Below are 15,894 nucleotides of genomic sequence, written 5' to 3'. Positions count from 1 at the left end.
CAAAATTCAAGAAGTCATTGTTTTTTACTGCTGAGTAGTACTCTAATATATATTCTAGTATATATTCCATACTTTCTTCATCCATTCTTCCATTGAAGGGCATCTAGATTGTTTCCAGGTTCTGGCTATTACAAACAATGCTGCTATGAACATAGTTGAGCATATACTTTTGTTGTATGATAGGGCATCTCTTGGCTTCAAACTCTATTACAGAGCTACAGTATTGAAAACAGCTTGGTATTGGCATAAAAACAGAGAAGTCGACCAATGGAATCGTATAGAAGACCCTGACTTTAACCCACAAACCTATGAACACCTGATTTTCGATAAAGGAGCTAAAAGTATACAATGGAAAAAAGAGAGCATCTTCAACAAATTGTGCTGGCAAAACTGGATGTCAATCTGTAGAAGAATGAAAATAGATCCATATCTATCACCATGCACAAAACTCAAGTCTTAAATTTTATTTTATTTTGGAAAGTTTGCAAGGACAGAGAGAGGGTACAAAGGGACAGGAAATGAATGTAAAAGACACAAAGAATAAATGAAAAAGAAAATTAAAAAGAAAAAGACCCTCTCCTTCCAACTTCTAATAACTGGATTCCTTGCCAACTGAATCTCTTTTCTAATCTATGCAAATTACACAAAATAGAATTTCTTGTGCTGGGCTGTAAAAGTTGCTCAAGTGGTAGCCTGCTTGACTGGCATGCACGAATCCCTGAGTTCCTGCCCCCAGCATAGTGTAAACCAGGCCTGGCAAAACACTATGATCCCAGCACTCATGAGGTGGAAGCAGGAAGATCAAGGTTGTGTTCGACTACACAGCAAATTCAAAGCGAGCCTGAGGTACATGAGAGTATCTCAAAGAGAAAATAAATGAGGAAGAAACAAAGAAAAAAAGTTATTCGTATTAACAAAGCAAAGAGAAGAGGGACGAAGCAAATGGAGGGAGGGGATGCAAGCCTAGAGGTGGCGACAGTTTCCACCAGTTACTGGTGCCATGCACTATGCTAAGGACCTGGCGTGTATTAGCATTTCACTACAACCACCCCCTGAGACCGGGACTTCTCAGTAAGCCCATTGGTGGGTGCAGAGAACAGAGAGAGCTAGGGAGTCCAGCAGAGCCCCCAGCCAACCTCTCTTCCCCTCACTGCTCTTACAGTAACTGGATTGTGGGTAAAGACCTCCTGCTGTAGCTACACCCTTTGTCGGGGGGGTTTTCGGTCCATACAGATGGACCGTACTTGTTTGTCCCTGGGTTTAGAGCCTGACCTTCTGGCTTACTTTTGCCAGCAGGATGCAAACAGATGTGAGGAATTTGACTGTTTAATAGTATGTGTGGCTCGAAAAAGATGCTTGGTGGGAAGTCAAAAATGTAATCTTTCTTAGGAAGAGAGACTTATGAGCATAATTTTGTCATAAGTAAGAAGAAATCTTACTTAAAGAATTTTCTAAATCCAACAGGTTGCCCTTATCCAAGGTGGACCACAGACGAGGCTAAGGGGAATAGGTGCAGACTGGAGTGATGCTGCCCAAACCAAGGACACATGCAGCTAGCATCCTAGCAGAGTCAGGGAAGGTTTTGCCTCTGGACTGTTCAGAGGGGCCATGGGTCTCCTGACTGTAGCAAGCTTTCTCATTGGACTTTATTGATCCACCAGCCTGCAAATAATGACACGGAGACTTATTAATTAGGAAAGTTTGGCCTTAGCTAAGTCTTGGCTCCAACTAGCTCTTAGAACTCAAATTAACCTGCTTCTATTAATCTATGTTCTGCCTCATGGCTTGGTTACCTCTCCTTTGCACCACGAGTCTGACTCGTTCTGCAGGTCACTCGTGTCTAGTTTTTCTTCTTCCCAGAGTCCCCTCTCTCTGCCTGGAAGTCCCGCCTAGTCTCTCCTGTCTAGCTACTGGCCATTTAGCTCTTTATTAAACCAATCAGAAGGTGCCTTAGGCAGATACACATTATTACAGTGTAAAATACGTAACAGTTGACACCTTGATTTTAGACTTCCCGCTAGAGAGCTTTGGAAGAATGTGTTCCTCTTGTTTTAAGGCACTGTGTTTGTAGCATTTTGCTAGAATATGAACCTAAGAAGCTGACTCATCCTTCATTCTTCTGGAGAAAGACGTCCTTCAGGTAGCTGTTGAACCCACACTTGGGGTGTAGATAGCAACCAAGATGGAGCCCAGTCAGTTTGAGATGAGTCATATAGCCCCGCCTCCATCAGTCAGGCTGTCATCAGCTCACAAAGCTACCAGGGTGATGACAAATTCCCACTGTTTCCATGCTACTGTGTGTTTATAGGTTAGCCTTGCAGTAGTGCTGTTGTTCCTACTAACAAATAGTGTCCCAGCATCCGCTGAAGTTGTATGAGACCAAGTGGGCTAAATCCCAGATAATGCGATATGAGGCATTGTGATGTGGACCACTTGAGTTCTAGTCCTGAAATTCCCTTGGATAATTCCATGTTCTTTCCTCATCCACAGTCCTGGAATCCACAGCTGGTCCTGGGCAGGAAAGCCTGGAGCCCACAGCTGTCTGATTCCAACATCAGTCCATTATCGGTTAAAACAGTGCTTCTGCATGACTGTAAGACCATGGGGACATTGAAGGAGGATGTTTGGGGGCTATGCTCACCTGCCACTTGCCATCAGAGAAGGTACTGAGTTGGCCATGCTGGAGGGGGCACACTGGAGAGGTAGGACTTCAAGAAAACTCAGAGGCAACAGAAATTAGCACCCAAGAGATCAGAGAACCAGGGCACTAAAGACATGGAGATGGCATTTGCCCTTGTAACAGACGTTCTTCAAAGGCTTACACACACCTCACAAACTCCTCTCCACTTTCCTGAGATGATTACCATTTGTATCACCAGTGTAAGAAGAAAACTGGGCCCACAGAAGCTGAAGGACTTGCCCAAGACCAGACAGCTGGTAACGGATGGCGTCAGAGCTGAGCCTCAGGCATCCTGGATGCATGGTTCTGGTGCTAGAGGTGCATGTTTTAGTGTGAACAGAGCGAAGAACAAACTCAAGAGGGAAGATGAGTAGCGGTCTGGTGAGGTCACATACCTCTGACCCCAGCACTCAGCAGGATGAGGCAGGAGGACTGCCATGAGTTCAGGACTGGTTACATACTGAGCTCCAGGACAGCAGCACTGTATAGCAAGACCCTGTATAAAGGGGGGGAAAACACAGAATCATTATCTACAATACATTTTAATGTGATAAAAGAATAAATCTGAAAATTTCACCAACACAATATAGAGAAAGAAAATGTGGCATCTATTACTGACCTAGTAGTTAAAATACCTCCTTAAATATGGACATGCTCACTGGTTTTATCTTTAGCAGACCATTCTTGTTCTGGTTTTGGCATAAAGTCACCCGCATAAAGGACTTCCAGGGGAGGTTCTGCAATGCTGTGCTGTGGGGGCAATGTGACCTGCAGCTCTGCAGTTTGCCAGATGTTAACCCCAAGTCACGTTGTTAAAGTTAAATGACCTAAGCAAGTGACTAAGCTGCTAGAGCATGTCATCCCTTCATCAGTAAAGTGTAGATCAGTAAAGCAGTTCCTATTATAAAAAAATGTTTAGGTGCACACACATACATGCATGCATGCACACACATACGTATGCATACATACGCACATACACTATACACAAACTCACATTATACACACATACACACATACATACATTTATAAACACATGTATACACACATACAACACTGCACACCCATCACAAAAATTGCTCAGCAAATATTAGCCACTCTTCCTTTGAAATATTGTTATTAAAATGTATCGTAATTAGTTGACCAATAGTATAAACCTCTACAAGGTACAAAAAAACAAAATGTCATTTGTATTAAGTTTGTCCTTTGGCACTTTCACGCATGTGTGCAATTAGTTCTAATGATTCTCACACTCCACCTGCTCCTGAACCCCTCCCAGCCCAAGAAACCCCCCCTTTCCTATAAGGCTCTTTTCCATATTCATATATTTTTGATACCCAGTGAGTTTAACCAAAACAAACTTCTGACCCACTTTTGTTTGAAGATTCATCAACTCTCTCTCTCTCTCTCTCTGAATGACTTCATTTAAAACTCAACAGATCTCTTCATCTATTGTCACTACCTCTTCTAGCCCATTTTTGAAAATTAATTTGCCCATTAATCTTCCCAGATCACACTCCCGCCTCTTGTGACTTAATCACTCAACAGTATCCCTTGGCTCCACATGGACTCCGACTTTCCCCTCCACACCACACCTTCTCTTTCACCTATTCAGTCTTCTTTAAATGTTTCCTTTTATGGAATGAATATGGAATGCCCCCCCCCACAGACTCATGCTTTAAATGCGTGATTCCTAGCTCGTAGTGCAACCTTGAGAAGTTGTGGAAATATTAGGAGGTGGGATCTCACTGAAAGACGTAAGTCACAGGACAAAGTCCTTGAAGGTGTATTATCCATAACTATTTCCTGTCTTACTCTCTGCTTCCTGGTCCTCAGTGATATAAACAGAGCTCTCCACAAGCCCTCCTCACAGTGATGGACTGAAGCCTCTAAACAGTGATTCAAGATAAACCTTTCTTTAAGTTGTTTCTGCCAGGCATTTTAGTAACAGTAGCAATCACAGTAGCTAAGTCACATCCCCCATTTCCATCTCCCTAGTCCAGTTCCCATCCATGTTTTGACTCAAGCACACCTTCCTCATGAGTATCACTTTCTTTCCCACCTGGGCTTCACCCAAGTAAACACATGAACCCCTTCTCGTTCTCAAGGTATTGTTTAATATCTCTTTCATGTATGTAGCACAACGTTCTTTATCATAATTAATCTGACATTTTATTGATCTGTTCACATGATGTGAACTAATTGAAAACAAGGTTCTGTCTTCCATGTTCTAATATATGCAAGATGCATGCCATGCACTGTATATTATAAATAAATATTTAGAAACTGAGCATGTCAGCACATGCTTCTAATCCCAGCACTTGGAAGTAGGAAAGCCAGGAGTTCAAGGTTATCCTCTGCTACAGAGCAAGTTCAACTCCAGCCTAGGCTACAAATAAATAGTTTTCTGATTTATTTTAATGTGAATAAATTATTTCCCCTAATAGGGAATTTCCTTAACAATGAAAACCATACCTAATTTATGGATATAGCTTCCATAGCATTCAATTCATGTTCTGTGAAGTGGCAAATTGATGTCCCCAATTTTTTTAACCAATTTTGTTAACCAATTATCTTTAAGAAGTGGGACGAAGTTAGGGTGTGGCTTTCTAGGGCCCGGAGAAAAACGGACACACAGTCCAGATGTGTTTTCTCTCTCTCTCTCTCTCTCTCTCTCTCTCTCTCTCTCTCTCTCTCTGTGTGTGTGTGTGTGTGTGTGTGTGTGTGTGTGTGTTTCCCTCATAGCACAGCTGAACTTGGATTCTCATTCCTGTTTCATGAGTTTCCCTTTATATTAAATAAAAGTATAATTGTTTCCTCTTTTAGGAAGCCTGGCTATTTCCCAAATCGAGCTAACTTCAACAGCAAATAAGCATTTGTGAAATGAGTGAGGTAAGTGCATGGGTGAAGGAATTGATGGCTAGAAGGAAATATGGATGGACAGGTGAATGGCATGTATACAACCCTGCAGAGTTTCTTGGATCTCCGAGTCATTGATCTAGTAGTCAGCACACCTTAAAAGAAGCAATACCCAGCAGTAACTATTGTTTTGAAGACAGAATGTATAGGAATTATTGACTTTTCTTTCTTTTGTATATGTGGTTGATATAATTTCTTTATTGAATCTTTGAGAATTTTACAACACATACCCCAATTCTGCTCACCTCCCAGTCCTTCCAGATCTTCCCTTCCCCACTGCAGTGGCCCCCCCAAACAAAATGAAATTCAAAACAAACAAGCAAACAAAAGTAAAAAAAAAAAAAAAGTCTTCGATACTCCATCTTTCCCACCTCTCCAACACCTCTTCATTCATCCTGGTGGCACTGAGACTCATGGTGTGTCTCACAGTACACCCTTTTGTCCAATCAGCGTTACTTGCAAATGTTCATTGCAATGAGTCACTGGTCTGGGTCAGGACCTCTGGTTTCTGGTACACTATCATCACTGGATCCTCTCTGAAATTCCTCTCTGACATCCAGTGGCAGCCGTAGTCATGGAGATCCTGAAGTCATCATTCCACAGGCTCAGTCCCTCCAGGATCCCCAGCAAATCCTAGATGGCATAGATGTTAGGGTGGACCAACACCAGGTCTGGCTGTGGGCTTCAGTCAGTCTGGGTCACTTGAGCTGACTCCTCAGTTCCCCTGCACCCATGCCATCAGGGTCAGCTCTCCCCCATCCGTGGTAAGGGATGGGGCCATCCCTCCCAAGTTGGAGGGGGCAGTTCTCTTGCTACAGCATACAGTGAAGGACAAAGCCAGCTATCCCAGGGCCAGTAAAAGGGTAGGCCAGCTCAATATGGCCCTCTGATTCCATCATACATGGTTCCCATGGCCCCCTGAGGTGACACGGGCCACAGACATCAACACAGACACCAGCTATAGGAGGATCATTGACTCAGACATGGCCCTGTGTAGCAGCTTAGGCATGGATGACATCCTGGTTCTGGATTCTGTGCATCCTGGGAAACACAGGTCACTCAGATCAGGATGGATCTGATGGCAGCACATCCCCTGAACACCAATAAGGCCACAAGTTGTGACCCCAACCCTGTGACCCCCACCTTTGGTAGCAACACAGACCCTGGCTGCAGTGAACCGTAGACTCAGACATGATTCTTGGCAGCAGACAGACCTGATATCACCATTGCCCCAGATGGCAGTGAAGGCCACACAGATGGGCACGGCCCCAGCAGCAGCGTGGTCCTTGGACCCTAACATGGTCCCAGATCCCAGGCATCCACATGGTCTTTGATGGTAACCTCAGACATCAACACAAACCATGGCTGCAGTAGGGCTATGGACCCAGGCATGGCTCTCAGCTGCAGCTCCAGCACAAACGTTACCATGGCATCGAGTAGCAGTGCAGGGACTCAGATCTGCATGGCCCCTGCTGCAGCATGTCCCTTGGCCACCCTCATGGACTCAGGTGACTGGCCTGACCCTGGGCATCCACACAGCCTTCAATGGCAACATGGGCTACAGACTTCAACACGGACCCCGCTGCAATAGGACCACAACTTTTCTTTCTTTTATTTGTTCGTTCATTCTTTCTTTATCATTAAAAAAAATAAAAAATTCTTGTCAGCTAGCCCAGGCTAACCTCAAACTCAATCTCCCTGCCTCGGCCTTTCAAGATCTGCCCTACCATGTCCGGCTTTACTGACTTGCTTTGGACATACATAAACTGCACTGTCCTTCCTGGGAGATTAACAAACTGTTGGGCAAGAGATGTTCTCTCTGCCTTGTGATGTTTCTGACCACTGGGCACAAAGAGAGAGAGCAACTGGGCCACGGTGACCTGCGTAGCCATTATCTGGAAGAGACCATAATTTCTACTCACAGAGTCTGACCTAGCAGAGCAGTTACTAGACTCTAATAAAAACAGAAGGCAATAGATGCTAAGTGTTTGTTAGGGATTCTTATCAGAGAACCTACGCTCATATTAAGGGCAGCAGGATACGTTTTAAAACACTACAGTAAAGTCCTTTCTACCATTCCAACGTTAACAAATGCATCTGCTGCTAAATGTATCTATTGGAGCAATTTGTGCGGCCTTAATAAGCCTTTAGAATAGATCAAAATATCAAAAACTCCGTAGACTCTCACCGTTAGTATACTGTGTGCAATTGTTTTTTTGGTAAAGCTGCCACCCAGTGTCACACACTGTGTTATAAAGGGGGAGTCCCCATAGTCACAGTGTTTATCGATCAGGAAGCTGAGCATTACCTATAAATTGCCTATTTTTCTACTAATAAAACTGCTTTTGGTATTCCATCTCAAACCCTCGGAATTATTTTTATTGGTAATGACATTGTTATTATCTTACAAGCTTAGACACTGTATAGCTATCTTCCTTTAAGATAACTTCCTTAATGGCAGCTAATAAATTAAGCGTCAGACTGGACTCTATGTCCTACAAATCCATATTCTATGCCTTTGTGCACTATGATTCCGCGACAAATCTCCCAGACTTCCTCTATATCCTGCTGGGCTAATGGGCCTGCAAATCCTAGTATCTAAGACTCTGCTGATGACCTTCTGCAGTCTCTAAAAGGCCGAAGTGTGTTGGTATACTCAGTCTAACTTCAATACACGCTCACAGCCCAGTTAATGTTCACCTAGAAGTAGATTCTTCAATACCTAAGTTGCTCACCCTGAGGGCCTTGATCAAGTCCTGGTATCGAGGAATAGTTAGAAGTTTATATGCACATCTCTGCCACACATATGTATCTCTCTGTGTATAGTATGTCAAGTCATCTCTCTCCACCAATTCCCCCAAAGCCCTTACAGGCCTTAACCAGGATTTAATATCTATGAGATGTCAAATTATAATTTAGAGATCTCTGATGTTCATGAACCCTCAATTACTTTCCAGTGACTAAACTAGAATCGGCAATCACATTAAATCTTTTGTCCCATCAACATCCTTCTAAAACATGGCGGAAAAAGCACACCTGCAACTTGAATTCCTTCCTGACTGTGTTGCAGACCTTGTGAAAAGCACTAATAAATGTCAGTGACAAAAAGTGTGGAGATTATAGACCTCTTTCTTCCCCTGAAAAAGCATTACTATCTGCTGGCTGGACACCAGCAGCGTCTCGTTAGCTGGGACTGTTTCGCCGTGGCCCTGCTAATCACTCAAGGCAGAGGTGCCAGGAGGAACCAAAGCCAAGCCTTTGCAGGGTCATTGAAATGCGCTCAGTCTCGGAGCTCATTTATTTACCATCATAAACTATGAACTGCATTCAAGCCTTGGGAACTGCGAGCAGAACTGTGTGGAAACGCAAGGCTAATATCTGCCATTCGTCTCTCTCTTCTGAGAGGTGAATGTATGAAATTAACCTGTAGACTTAATAACTAGGAAATTTGATGGAGGAGGTAAAGATTGGGGATAGGTGGTTCTAAAACAATGTTGTCTGAAAGAAATATAATGTGAGCCATCGGTATAATGTTTGATTTTTCTAAGAGCCCCAATGAAAAGTGCCAATGAAGTGAAATTAGCTTTAGCATCATAAAAATATCTACATGAGTAGTATTTAACGTATGGTCAGCGCAAAACTATCAAGGCGGTTTACAGTTTCTTTCATTCTGGGTCTTGAAATCCAGTCTGCGTGTGAGAAACGCATCTAAACTTGAACTAATCGTACCAGTGTGCCAAGGTTCCATGTCAGAGTGGTTCCCATACTAAGCCATGAATAAGGAAAGACTGCATGAAAAAGCCATTGGGTAAGTCGGGGAGCTTTGGGGTTGTCTACCTCAGAAAGACACTTAAAATAGCAAATGTAAAGAGGGGACAAGGCAAGGACACTGTTCAGCATCAAAGACCACTATCTGGTGTCAAGGGTTCCTATTTTTGCTTCTTTCTATGCCAGGGTAGCTTCTCACTCCAGCTCTCTCCATAGATAGAGCTAAAGCTGTCGGAAGTGTCTGAGTCATGGCACGCAGTGTCACTGTGATGTCTAGGAAGTTCTCCATAGATTCTGCGTGAAAAACAAATCCAAGAAAACACTTTTATTGGTCCATCCATAGGACGAGGAGAGCAGGGTACTTTCCTTGTCATGTCAACCTGCTCAGTGTTTACTATGCTCCTGGAAGTCTACCCCAGAGCCTTGCTGCTGAAATGGAATGAAGACTGGCTTCCAAAGAAAGGGCCCGTGTGTTGCCCAAAAGAATGAGAGAAGATGCATGGTAGGCCAGAATACTGTACACTACTGTCTCGCAGAGATTGTCTCACAACCTGCTCAAGCAGCCTTCCCCAGATCCAGTCAGGAATTGTCAAAAACCACGAAAGGCCCACACACTGCCTATACCCTAACCATAGCTGGAGAGATGGCTCTCAGACCCAGTTGTCCAAGCTCAGGATTCAGCCTTCTTGTCACCAGATGGAGATCTTTGGTGACAGTACCCCACCCGACCATCATCCTGTGGTTAACTTTATTGGGGCATTTCTGATTGTCATGATGACTGGGGAGTGCTATTAAACTTTAATGAACAGAGGTCAGGAAAGCAAGGAATCCTTGGACATTTTCAATCCCCTTCAAACCAAGAATTTCCCCCAGGTCACCATGACTCCCGGCCATAAATGAAAGAAAGGAAAATGTGCTTCTAATTATCCGAGGACAGAACCTAACTATTTTACATGTAAATTTTTGCACTGTTTTCATAAGCACTGAACTTCCTAGGAATGAGACCACCTATATTCAGGGGCACACACTTGCTCTCATCCTCAATTCACTTGTTCATCATTTCAGAAAATCAAGTCACCAATAGCAACTCCTTCCACGGTATCTGAGCCACCAAGAGGTACACTGTGTATAACATTCTATGTGCTGAAGGGCACATTTCACTCTAAACCTAAGTACATGTATGTGTATAGTGTGAGCCTGGAGGGAGGATGGGGTTATGCTAGGACTTTCAGCAACTGATACAGACAGTTGGAGAAATTTTTAAGAAGCCTCCAAGTAACCTTAGTCCCAGAGTCCCATGGACAATGGCCCCTCAGCCAGGTGCCCTGGTACAGTGCCCAGACTAGACAAGAAGGTGCTGGATTTCTGTAGTCTATAGGCAAATGGATATTCTCTAAGGTGTGAACAGCATCTGGCTGAACGTCATTTGCCTCTCTTAAATAGGTATATTCTTCATTGGCAAGCTCATCCATTTCCTTCCATAAGACTTAGAGCAGCTGGGGCTGAAGACTCATATGCATGCTTTACTTTATTTCAGACTTGTCTCTTTCCATTTCTTCTGTTTATAGCAATAAGACCCTTAGACTTGTTCTTTTCAATCATGGCCACTAGGCTTCTCTAAACTACAAACTTCATTTCAATATAATAAGAGAGACAATAAATGCCAAGATCCTGTATGAAGAATCTGGAGAAAGAAAGAAGGTACCAGAATGAATTAAGAGGGTGAGGATTGATGTGAGCTTGACCATGGGCAGAAAAAGAAACTCGAAGAAGGAAAGCCAACGATAGAGTATGCCAGTATGCCATCTTCCCCAGCCTTCACCTCTGTCCCTTTTCCACCCCTTCCACCTCATAGCCCTGCTTCTCCTCTCCTCTGTCTCTCCAAAGCTGAGGGAGGCAGGAGACACCCAGAGACAGCAAACCTACAAGAGCTCCCACAAGCGTTTCAGAGCTCCAAACACAACCCCCCCCCCACCGCCTCAACCCCCGAGCAATGACAACCAGCTCAGAGAAGCCTGTGCCAAATCCGTGAAACAAGAGGAAACCCCCTGGAGAGTTTGAAGTATTTCTTAAGAGAATAATGAAGACTAAGTGGAAATATTGACATATTCCAGATATACCTGAAGACAGAAAAGCAGAATTCATTCCGTTTTATGCACCCCACATTGCAACAATGGTTTTTACAAATAAATGAGTGCAGACAGAAACTTGGCAAGGCGAAGACAGGGTGTTTTCAAAAGGCAGTAATAACTACTGTGATGGTATAATAAGATGGATTTTTTTCTCTTTAATAGATTTTGGCTCCTAATATTTCCCCTCCCATGGTATCCCAGTCCTCCAAAAAAAAAAATCTGTCTGCTTGCCTTTCTTTATTTCCTCATCAAATCTTCCTTCTTCTGTTGATTTATTTCAGACTCAAATAAATCCTTTTTCCCTGCTTGAACTCTTTCCTTCAACTTCTCTGCCTAAAAATGGTGCTAGCTGTCAATATTTCAGCTAATCGTTTGTTGCCTATAAATCTCCCTCAGAACGGTAATATTAGTCAGACCCATCTGTCTGATGTCAAAATAAATTGCTTAATTTTAAAAATTGGCTACGCATTTTCTTTAAAACGTCAAAGACAAACGTTATGGTTTGAATGGAAGATGTCCCTAGTGAACTCTTGTTTGGATACTGGACTCACCAACCGGTAGCGCTGCTTCAGAAGGCCTTGGAAGGGGGTATAGCTCAGTGGTAGAGCATTTGACTGCAGAAGGCTTTGGACTCTGGAGGAAATGGACTACTAGGAAGTGGGCTTTGAGGTTTGCACACAGGACCACGATCTGCTTCTTGTTTCACAGGGATGTGGCAGGAGATGTCTGTCAGGCATCCCCCACCATGCTTTCTTCACTGTTGTAGATGGTAGCCCCTCAAACCATGAGTTCAGCAAGCTCCACCCCTTAAGTCAGGGATGGGAAAATAAGTGACACAACACTACAAAACAAAGACACTGTGTGTTTGCGTCTTGAGTGAGGAGAGCAGAATTGGATTTTTAACACATGTCAGATGACGTTTTTAAAAAATATTTTGTTTTTTTTTACTTTTGTAATTCTTTTATTTATTTATTTATTAAAGATTTCTGCCTCCTCCCCTCCACCGCCTCCCATTTCCCTCCCCCTCCCCCAATCAAGTCCCCCTCCCTCATCAGCCCAAAGAGCAATCAGGGTTCCCTGCCCTGTGGGAAGTCCAAGGACCACCCACCTCCATCCAGGACTAGTAAGGTGAGCATCCAAACTGCCTAGGCTCCCACAAAGCCAGTACGTGCAGTAGGATCAAAAACCCATTGCCATTGTTCTTGAGTTCTCAGTAGTCCTCATTGTCCACTATATTCAGCAAGTCCGGTTTTATCCCATGCTTTTTCAGACCCAGGCCAGCTGGCCTTGGTGAGTTCCCGATAGAACATCCCCATTGTCTCAGTGTGTGGGTGCAACCCTCGCGGTCCTGAGTTCCTTGCTCGTGCTCCCTCTCCTTCTGCTCCTGATTTGGACTTTGAGATTTCAGTCCGGTGCTCCAATGTGGGTCTCTGTCTCTGTCTCCTTTCATCGCCTGATGAAGGTTAATATTCAGGAGGATGCCTATATGTTTTTCTTTGGGTTTACCTTCTTATTTAGCTTCTTTAGGATCACGAATTATAGGCTCAATGTCCTTTATTTATGGCTAGAAACCAAATATGAGTGAGTACATCCCATGTTCCTCTTTTTGGGTCTGGCTTACCTCGCTCAGGATAGTGTTTTCTATTTCCATCCATTTGTATGCAAAATTCAAGAAGTCATTGTTTTTTACTGCTGAGTAGTACTCTAATATGTATATATTCCATACTTTCTTCATCCATTCTTCCATTGAAGGGCATCTAGGTTGTTTCCAGGTTCTGGGTATTACAAACAATGCTGCTATGAACATATTTGGGCATATACTACCAAAGAGAGGCCCTATCATACAATAAAAAATATTTTGTTACTTCTTTGAGAATTTCATACCATGTATTTTGATACTATTTACCCCGTTCCCACATCTCTACACACCTAACTTTGTGTTCTCTGTCCCTGGCCACACACTTTGTTATTTATCTGTCTGTCTGTCTATCTATCTATCCATCCATCATCTATCTATCCATCATCTACACATCATCTATCATCTGTCTGTCTATCTATCCATCATCTATCATCTTTCTATCTATCCATCCATCTACCATCTATCTATCTATCTATCCATCATCTATCTATCAACTATCTATCATCTGTCTGTCTGTCTGTCTATCTATCTATATCTCCCTCTCCCCTTTTTAAATAACCATCAAGTCCAGTTTGCACTGCCCAACTACTCTTGGGTAGGGGTCCTGCTCTGATGCAGTCTATACACCAGGTGTATAGACCATTTTTAAAAAAGTCTCCCTCTTCCAGCTGCTATCAAATGTCAATAGCTCTTCATCTAGGAGTGGAATCTCAAGCCCATCTCCTCCCCGTTGTGCTGGGGTTTTTTCAGACTTAAATTTGCACAGGTCTTGGGCACGCTGTCACAAGTGCTATGAGCTCATATGTGCCGCTACCCTGTCGTGTCCAGAAAACACTGCTTCCTTGAGTCTTGAAGGGATGAGTTAAGTGCCTTCTTTTGCTAAGCCTTCCTGTCCCCACTACAGCTCCAGCTGTTGGGTTGATGGAAAAAGCAGTCCGTCAGAGATGCAAATGGTTTTCCTCTGGTTTGTTTGGTGAGTCACAACTAACCCATTCCTATGAATTCTGAAATTTTCAGGCATTATAATAATGCAGGCAGATGTCTGCCCTTGAGGCTTTGAGTTCTCATTTGTTTTCTTTGTTCTGCTTTAGCCATTCCTTGAGAACAATATATATTTCCCACCTGTGTTCCATATCTGATGGTTCTTCATGTATAGTGAGGCAAGACCTCCATCCCAGGGTGCCCTCTGGTTCCAGTGTCTAAGAGAGGTAGCAATTCAAAGACACTAAACAATAGCAATAAACCACTCCACTCACAATTATTGGAACATAGGAGTTTCATTTATCTGATTTTATATTTAAGAAATGTGATAGTCATATACTAATAAATATCAGTTTTCCTCCCAGCCATATTGCAAAAACTTACTGAGTTGTCCTACATCCTGGATATGTGGTTAGGTCCTATTGTTCCCCTCAAACAACTCACAAGCTAGTAAGAAAGAAAGCATGCTGGCAAATTTTGTATTCTAATAGTAAAAGGCATAACAATAAATATCAAAAATCCCAAAGTGCTAAAAATAAAGACTGCATAAGAGAGTTAGTGAAATGCTCTTTGGGGGAAGTTTTTTATTTGCTTTTTGTTTTGTTTTGTTTTTTAACCATACTAAGTGGAGGCGAGAGAAAAGTCTGGAAGACTTCCATAGTCAACTGAGAAAATAAGTCTTAGCAACAAGAGCTCCATTAGCACAGCTATGAGGAGGACATTTATGTAGAGCTGGCTTCCTTACGTACATCATTTCTTTTGCCTTCATCATGATACAGACAGGGTCTCTATGTCACTAGTGTGGAACACAGAGTTTTACATGAGCAAGAAGACTGATTGGGAATACAAAGCCCGTGATTCCGTGTGCGTAGACACTATTTCCCAAGGTTTCCCAACTTGTGTGCCAGTTTCGAATTTATAGCCCTCGTTGGGCACAGCCTAGAATTATTAACAAGCAAATACCACCTGTCAAATAGTATATAGAAGGGGGAGAAGTCAAATCATGGAAAAATAAATGTTGTGATATGAAACTTATTAAAGTGCAAATATAATCAATTATTGTTCACATAATTATAAATATAGAGAAAATATAAAGAAAGCTAATTCAAACCAGTGATTTCTGGGTAAGCATATAGGGGTAAAGAAAATAATAGGCATAAATTGGGTTTGTCCGTGAGAATCACAAAAGATTAGAAGCTATTGCTGTTGTATTTGGTCACCCCCCAGAGGCAGAAGATAAGTCACTGTTGCTGAAGTTGCCATGCACTTTGGAAAGAGGGCCCAGAGAACCCAAACTGTAACTGACCCAAAAGCTCCTCTTTCAGGGTACGAGAAGGAGATATATATATATACATTTCCAAAGGAGAGAAGCAACCTATAGTCCTAGTCAGTTATGAGGTCTATGAACCATAACAAGTGACCAGCATGGCACAAAATCTCTAAGGGTCTAGTAGTGGCATGCCTACCTTGATAGCAGCCAATTGGATTTTATGTCTACTCAACAAGAGGAAAATCAGGCTTGATACTGAAAACCTGGCCAACTACTAGGGACTAGTGAAGTTGTGGCTCTTACAGGAGGACCTACAACCACCACTTTACTAAACGGACATAATCCCTAACTACACTCTAAACAGCTTTCCTTGGACCCACAGGTAAGCATAATTTTCATACCTCATCAAGGAAACATCTCTTTGCATCAGATAGAGACCATTACAGAAAACTACAAGCAATCAAAATGCAGAGTTATGGGGCCCAGTCCCAGTGAATACACCAACAAA

Source organism: Microtus oregoni, unplaced genomic scaffold (genome assembly GCF_018167655.1).
Source record: "Microtus oregoni isolate MIOR12 unplaced genomic scaffold, Mior012 000014F_ref0000157, whole genome shotgun sequence".
NCBI classification, from domain to species: Eukaryota; Metazoa; Chordata; class Mammalia; order Rodentia; family Cricetidae; genus Microtus; species Microtus oregoni.
This window is presented reverse-complemented; position numbering follows the sequence as displayed.